Source organism: Microtus pennsylvanicus, chromosome 15 (genome assembly GCF_037038515.1).
Source record: "Microtus pennsylvanicus isolate mMicPen1 chromosome 15, mMicPen1.hap1, whole genome shotgun sequence".
NCBI classification, from domain to species: domain Eukaryota; kingdom Metazoa; phylum Chordata; class Mammalia; order Rodentia; family Cricetidae; genus Microtus; species Microtus pennsylvanicus.
The window spans coordinates 35,449,804-35,457,458 of NC_134593.1; the positions used below are offsets into that span (position 1 = coordinate 35,449,804).

The 7,655-nt window shown below is 45.8% G+C and overlaps 1 long non-coding RNA gene across 1 annotated transcript in view; it reads left to right on the plus strand.

Annotated features, from left to right (window-relative positions):
- The window catches only part of LOC142835994 (uncharacterized), a 123,586-nt gene extending 118,688 nt beyond the window's left edge, over nucleotides 1-4,898 (plus strand). The window contains exon 3 of the long non-coding RNA XR_012907977.1: nucleotides 4,820-4,898. This is a non-coding gene — a long non-coding RNA (uncharacterized LOC142835994). The remainder of the gene's footprint in view (nucleotides 1-4,819) is intronic.
- The last annotated feature ends 2,757 nt before the right edge of the window (nucleotides 4,899-7,655 follow it).

Consider the following 7,655-nt stretch of genomic DNA (forward strand, 5'->3'; position numbering starts at 1 on the left):
CCCACCCATGGGGTAACAGTGGCCTTTCTCTAAGAGCATGAAGATATGGCTGCGTGGAGAAAATACAAAAGCTTCCTAAAATACAGATGTTTTCCACTGCCACCCGACGTTCTCTGGAGGATTGCTCGCTCCTTAATAACCAGGCAAAGGTAGGCCTGATGTGTAGAGGCCTGTAATCACACTTTCTGGGAGGCCGAGGCAGGAGGATGCCAAGTTCAAGGCCTGCCTGGGCAATTAGTGAGACGCTGTCTCAAAAAGTAAAAAGAGAACTTGGGATACCAAGTTCTTAACGACAGAGTGCTTGCCAGCACATAGCGGGGTCCTAGGTTCAGTAGCCAGCACTGCAAATCAAGTTAATTTTACTTAACTTGATTATTTGCTTGAGGTAAAATTAACTCGAGTCTCCACTTCTTAGTTCTACCAGGGTTGTCTCCAGGGTGCTCTCACAGAGGGATGTGTGCTGGCAGGGTCAGCGCAGGGCACACAGCTGTGCAGCGACAGCTGGTCCTAGTTCCCTAAGTGGCCCAGATCCCCTTCTCAGGGCCATGTTTTCTCTTTCCACCAACCTCATGAAGATTCGGGCATGTGCATTTAGTACGGAAGGAGTCCAAGGAGCCCTGACATCAAAGCCGGGGCAAAGCCAAGGAGGTGGATTTGTCGTCTCAACCAGAGCACCCCACCCCCAGCATTGGTTCTTTGTGCTGCCTTTTCCACTTCTGGGCAGGCTTGTTTTGTGTTTCAGAGACTCTGCCTGGGCCATTGTGTAGTCCCGAGTTCCCAGAGGAGGGTGGGCATTTGATGAATTTGTTAAATAAGAGTGGGAAAGGACAGACTGGAACCAGGAAGCCACCACTTGGCTCTCTGTGGATTTTGCAGAAGGCTTGAAGACTGGGAAGCCAAACAGCTCAGCAGAGCAGGTTTTATAAAGCCATTTCCCTCTTGAATCTTTCACTTTCTCGTGTGATTTTTTTTTTTTTTTTTGTATTGTCGTCTCGGTGGAGAGCATAGGTTTCAGCGTAGACGTCTAGTCGTCTGTACACCCAGAGGGATTTTACTGAATAATTACAATGTTCACTTAAATATGTGTCCTAGATTTCTGCTGTGTTCTTTGTGGACCACAGGTGTTGCATTCTCAAAGTCTTTATGGAAAAGTATCCCTTAGATCCCAAGGGCAATAAATAAGATGGCTAATTCTTTCTCCTTTCTAGTGAGGAATTTCTTGGGGTCTGATGGAGCTTATCAGATCTCTTACATAAAATGCAAAATTATCAATTCTCAGAAGTGTCGATGGCCAAGACTCTGGTGTGTAGTTTCCTTCCGTGTGTACAGGATATCCTGCCTAGTTTTGGCCTCAGGGTAGATCGGCGGTAGTTTGGGAGATGATCACATTTACATAGAGCACTGAGACAGTGTCACCGCTGGCAGAAAAGAAGCCACTTGTCCAGGACATTTCTTTGTTGATGAGTCAGATTGTGCAATGTATCTATCTCTCCTCTCTTCCCCCCACCTCCCGTCCTGAAAAGTTTTAGTTGTTTTGTTGTTTTCATTTGTTTGTTGGTTTGTTTGCTTTTTTTCTCACGGAGAATGACAGAGAATAGCTAGGGGGAAACTTACGTACCTTTACCTGTGTGACTTTCCTTCCGGTGTGACGTGACATGACGTGATTGCTGGGCCACAAGGAAACTGGGAAATCCACGGAAGATGTTCAAGGCCATATGTGGACAGTACAGTGGGTTTCTGGAAATTGCTTTGTGTGTCTTCTTGAAGGGCACATTAGCAGCCCTTTATTTGAAGAAAGGTTTTAAATATATCCATCACAGGGTGACACACAGCGATGTGGGAATGACATTTTCCCCTTCAAAGGAACAGAGACCCGCTGTGCATAGAAGAAGACACTGAACTTTGAGAAGATATTTGCTTCCATTGAAAACCAAGAGTGGAGAAAATGAACTATATCACCCAAGGACTCTACTGTCGGCTCACTGATGCTTTCCTGTGACCTCCAGGGGTCACAGGGGCTGGATTTGAGGGGAGCATCATAAGCGGTGACTTAACCTGTCTGATTATCTTGAAATCTGGAGTTCCCAGTGGCCTAAGCCGCACAATTGCAACAGCAGAGCGGGTGTGCCTATCCTCAGGTCTTTCCGTCCATCCTGAAGCAGTTCTCATGCTCCAGAGCCGTGGTTGTGTCTTTGCACACCCACTCTGTCTGGACTCCACACCCTGTGTCCTCCTCTGGAAGTTCCTGCTATGCATCCCTTCCCAGTGGTCCACTGTCCCTCCTAGCTCACATTGTAACCACAACATCTGACCAGTGTCTCCATCTCTCCAGTGTAAGGACAGCAAGCTGGGACTTTTCCGTCCTTTAGATGTGTGCTGCAACAATACTTGATGTTGAAGCTATGTTTGTCAAATTAATTATTCAATCAATTGGTCATACTTTTTCCAAAGTTGGGAATATACCAGAGGCTTCAGACCTCCCACAGAAACCTGTATGAACTCATTCATTCCACTGAGTCTCCTACAGAAGCTGTGGAATGCTCGCTGAAACAAATCCAGAGTGTACTGAGCAGAGCTGAGACTGCCAGAATTTGCATTTAGACTTTCGATACTGACCGTCAACGTGGACCAGGCCCTTTGTGGCCACCACTTTCATTAACTTTTACACCAGCTCTGGCTGTCATTATGTATCCTTGACTTACATTTAAGGGACTGAGGGGAAGGGAGGTTGCAGACTTGGTTCAGTATCCCAGGACACCCTACAGTGGCAGAGCCAGCTTTGGATCTTGATCAGTTGAAGGCTAAGAGAAGCATCTTTGACTCTTGAATCGTACAGCCTTTGAATACCTTTGCCAGGGCATGTATTTCAGAGCCACAATGATAGCCGGGAGATGAGAGGGCTGGAGAGGGGTCCAGCTGGGATGGAACTGACTTTCTTCTAGGTTTAGAGAATTGCAAATGGAGGTTTTCTAAAGAGGCAAGGTATCCCCCAATCTGTCAGATGATTGAGAACAATGGACCCCAAATAAGTGCAGATTTCCCCAGGAATCTCATCCTAGAAAGGGAAGTCCAGCTATGGAAGAGATTTCACACAGTTTCAGCATCTTGTCAGACCATGTTACAGGATGAGACGGAATCCTAGACATGATGGGTCAGTGGTGGGCAGGGCCACACTTTGAACTGGACTACTTCGGTGTGAATATCCTTGGCCCTATAAACATTAATCTCCATTCAGGATTCCAAAGACAGACTGTGGGATGTCTTAGATCTCTTTGTCCCTCGTCTCTGTGCAGTCACGTGGAAAACCTCTTCCTTTTCTGTTCTCTACCATTAGTTTGGCTCCTTCCATTGGTTTCTTGAGGATAGGCAACTGAATCTGACCTGGGGCACAGGCTACAACCTCAAGTCCAATCACAGTAGGACCCTTAGCTAGGATCAGAGCTGGAGGCTTGGGCTGGTGCTGAATGTTCAGATAGTGTATTTAGAAAGACATCCCGGGGCCTCCTGGAAGTTGGACTCTGTAGCATCACTGTTGGAAACCAGGTAGGAGTGGCACACACACAAGAGCCCATCCACCTAGAGTCTCCCGATCTGTTGTTGGAGATTGGGAGAATTGAAGACGAATGTCAAGTCAAGTCCTGAGTGGGGGACCTGTAAGATAGGGTGAGATGACTACAGCAAGAGCTCCTGGGGCCAGAGACTCGGCTCCTGCCTCGTGTTTGCCTAGAGAGCTGGGCATGAGCCTGGGTTAGAAGAGGAGAGGCTTCCAGCTGTTCTCTATCAGCCCAAGGCAGTGGTCAGAGCCTGGGATCTGTCTGGACTCTGCAACCCTGGAAGGCTTTTCTGCTTGCTGCAGACCAAAGAGCTGCCAGGAGGCCCCAGAAAGGCCTGAGAACAAAGAGGCAGTAAACACAGGCTGAAACCTTTTACCAGCTGGCTGCATCCCAAACCAAAACGAGAAACAAATTGCTGGCGTAAGCAAGACGTGTGTGTGTGTGTGTGTGTGTGTGTGTGTGTGTGTGTGTCCATCCATCCATGTCCTAAGTTGTTGGGAAAGAAAACCCTGTTTAAAATAGGGATGTTTAGTTTGGACCATTGAAAGATGTGGACAAATGAATATAGCAAGTTTGGTTTCTGCAAATTTATCTACTAGAAAATTGTTGTGATGAGGCTGGGAAATATTGCACCTCTAGTTTTAGACCTACTAATATTACGGGGCGATGAAGCCAAGGGTTTGCTAAGATTGAGGATATGAAGAGGGAAGGTCACTGTCACAGAACAGTGGCTTCTTTGGCCATCATCTTTACAAAGCATCACCGAGGAAGCAGGCTCATGGGAGCTAGCAGGTCCTCTCAGTCACATTTAAACAGCACTATTTTCTTTGCCCATATGGGACAAAGAAAGAAACTTATGATCAGGATCTGAACTCAAGTCTCTTAGAGGAGATCTGGTCTTTTGTCCAAACCCATGCTGCATTAGCTGCTTTTTCTGTGTGAAATACAAATGACACCCCAGGCCAGTTCTGTGTTCATCAGTAGGATGTGCAAATGACTTAGTTTTTTGCCTTTGTCTTCAATATTGAGCCTTGAACTTAGGACTTTGTGCATGTTAGGCAAACACTTTCCGACTGTGGTGGTTTGAAAGAAAATGACCCCCAAAGGGAGTAGCACTATTAGGAGGTGTGGCCTTACTGAAGTACACCAGTGTGGCCTTGGATGATGTATGTCACTGTAAGGGTGGGCTTTGAGGTCTCCTTTGCTCAAGCTACACTCAATATGACACTCAGACTCTTTCCTGTTGCCTGCAGATCAAGATGTAGATCTTTCAGTTCCTTTGTGAGCACCATGTCTGCCTGCAAGCCACCATGTCCAGCCATGATGATAATGGACTAAGCCTCTGAAACTGTAAGTCTTCCCAATTAAATGTTTTCCTTTATAAGAGTTGCCAAGATCAAGGTGTCTCTTCACAGCAAAAGAAACCCTAACTAAGACAACTAGTGAGCTATATTTTCAGCCTGTTTGTTTATTTGTATTTCTTTTAAGATTATTTATTCTTTTACAGTTTTATATGATGTCCTTGCATTATATTATCCCCCATCTCTCTTATCTCCAACCCCTCCTGAAGAACCACTACTGTACTAGTAGGCTGCTTGTTCTTTTCCCGGCTGCCCAGACTCCCAAATAACCACACAGAAACTATTAATTAAATCACTGCTTGGCTTGTTAGTTCTAACTTTTTATTGGCTAGCTTTGACATCTTATTTAACCCATTTCCATTATTTTATATTTTACCAAGGGGTTCGTGGCCTACTAGCAAGGTTCCAACATGTCTGTCTCTGGTGATGGCTCCATTGTTTCTTCCTGACTCTGCCTCCTTTCTTCCAGCATTCAGTTTAGTTTTCCCCTCCCATCTCTGCTCTACCCTATCACAGGCCTAAGCCAGATTTTTTATTAACCAATACTATTCACAGCATACAGAGGGGAATCCCACATCACACTCCTTTCTAGAAAGCCTTCCTCCTACTTTTGTCTGCATGTACACACAACCATACACCTGAGTTTAATTAGGAATGCTTGTGTGAGCATGGGTAAGGGATTATTTACTTGAGAATGGTCAACTCACTGGTGAATATGACTCCTCCTCCCTCAGAAACCATTACTGGCCTGCATATCCTAGGGGCACCCATGCATTCCACCTGCCTATGTGCTGATGGATCCAGGATACAGGTCTGTGAGTTCACAGTGCAATACCCACCATGTCCAAAAGACAGTGTTTCACCATGCTCTTACATTCTCTGTGTTTCATACTCTTCTGTGTTCCCTGATCGTGGAGCATAGATTTCCTATTGAGGGCTAAGCTCTCCGTTGTCACTCATTCTCATCACTTGAGTCTGCCTCCATTGTTACACGTTACCTCTGCAAACAGAGGCTTTTCTGGCCAAACCTGACATCAGTCTTAGTCTAGGGGTAAAAGCACAAATCTAGTTGACAGTTTGACTGTACATCCACTTAACAAAGCAACAGTGGTTCCCTGTTCCCTCAGGGTTTGTGACCTCCCAGTCATGGGATTTTAACTAGGATAACAGCGCTAGACATGACGTTCCCCCTTGAGGACTGGCCTCGACTCCTCGAGCACAGAGCTGTTGGTTACCTCCATGCCGGCCATGCCACTGCTGCGTCCTTGGGAGCAGGTCGTTTCCTCGTTTTTGTAGTTTTAGTCTGAGACAGGGTCTCGCTACGTTGCTCAGGTTGGCCTTGAACTCACTTGATAACCTAGGCAGGTCTTGACCTTGCAATCTTTCTTAGCTTCCCTATTGGCTTGTAGGTCCACACCAACCAACCTAGATAACAGGGTTAATTGAATTTCAGCAGAGTGTGGTGCTCAAAAAGAGGATCCAGAGAGCAAGGGCTGGATCCTATTTCTATATCCCCAGTGCTTTTATTTTCTTATTGTTGACTTTGGCAATGTAAATAGGATGCTGTGGCCCCAACTCCTAATGCATTAAGACTTGGTAAACTCATGTATATAGAAATGAGCTCTTCACCTATGCTGCTACTTGTGGTTTTTCCGCTCTTTGCATTGAAGTCGGGCCACACAGGTGTGGTTTTTAATTGAGCTGGTGTTTAGGGAGGAGGCTCAAGTGTATGAGGGCTTTACTGTGGTACAGTGTGAGCTATAGGGATAGTCTAAGACACAGCCTGAGGATGTTGGCAGTGCAGTTTACCATCTGGGAAGTTCTCTGGCCTTCTTCCATGAAGAGCTTGCTACAGAGGTTCAGTAGGATCTTTATGAGGTTGTAATGCCTGTCTTGTGGAAATGGCCCTAACCAGAAAAAGAGCCCAGGAGAGCATGTTGTTGTTTTATCAGACGTGAGTCTGAACACGACTGTCAACGTCATATAAAATAAAATCAATAAAATGAAACCATCATACGCAATTTCTCCTTTATTTTAAAAAAGGTTTATTTTTAATCATTTGTATGTATGTCTCCATGTGTCTGTCTGTCCCTCTGTGGGCATATGCACAAGTGCATGGATACCTGAGGAGTCAGATCCCCTAGTAGCTGAAATTGTGAGAGGTTTTGAGCTATCATGTGGGTGCTGGGAATAGAACCTGGGTCCTAGGGAAGAGCAGGCAGTGCTACCAACTGTTGAGCCATCTCTCCAGCCCCCAGAATTGCTCTCAAGAAAACAGTTCAAGTAAAAAAACACACAGCAGCTACCAAATGTTTTTCTATGCTTTTTCTCATAAGATCACTTGGATGAAATAGCCTTTAGGTGTGTCTGGTAAATCCACAATCCATAGAGAGAGTATAGGAAAGCAGGATAGCTGTGAAACTTGGGGCATCTGACACTCTGATACTGGGTACCCTTCCTTCCTTCCTTCCTTCCTTCCTTCCTTCCTTCCTTCCTTCCTCCCTCCCTCCCTCCCTCCCTCCTTTCCTTCCTTCCTTCCTTTTTTCCCAAGACAGGGTTTCTCTGTCTAACAGTTCTGACTGTCCTAAAACTCTCTCTATAGACCAGGCTGGCCTTGAACTCAGAGATCTGCCTGCCTCTGCTTCCTGAGTGCTGGGATTAAAGGCATGCACCACCACCGCCCAGTATACTAGCACTGTTTTTTAAATGAGATAAAGATGATGATCTTCAAATTCTAAAT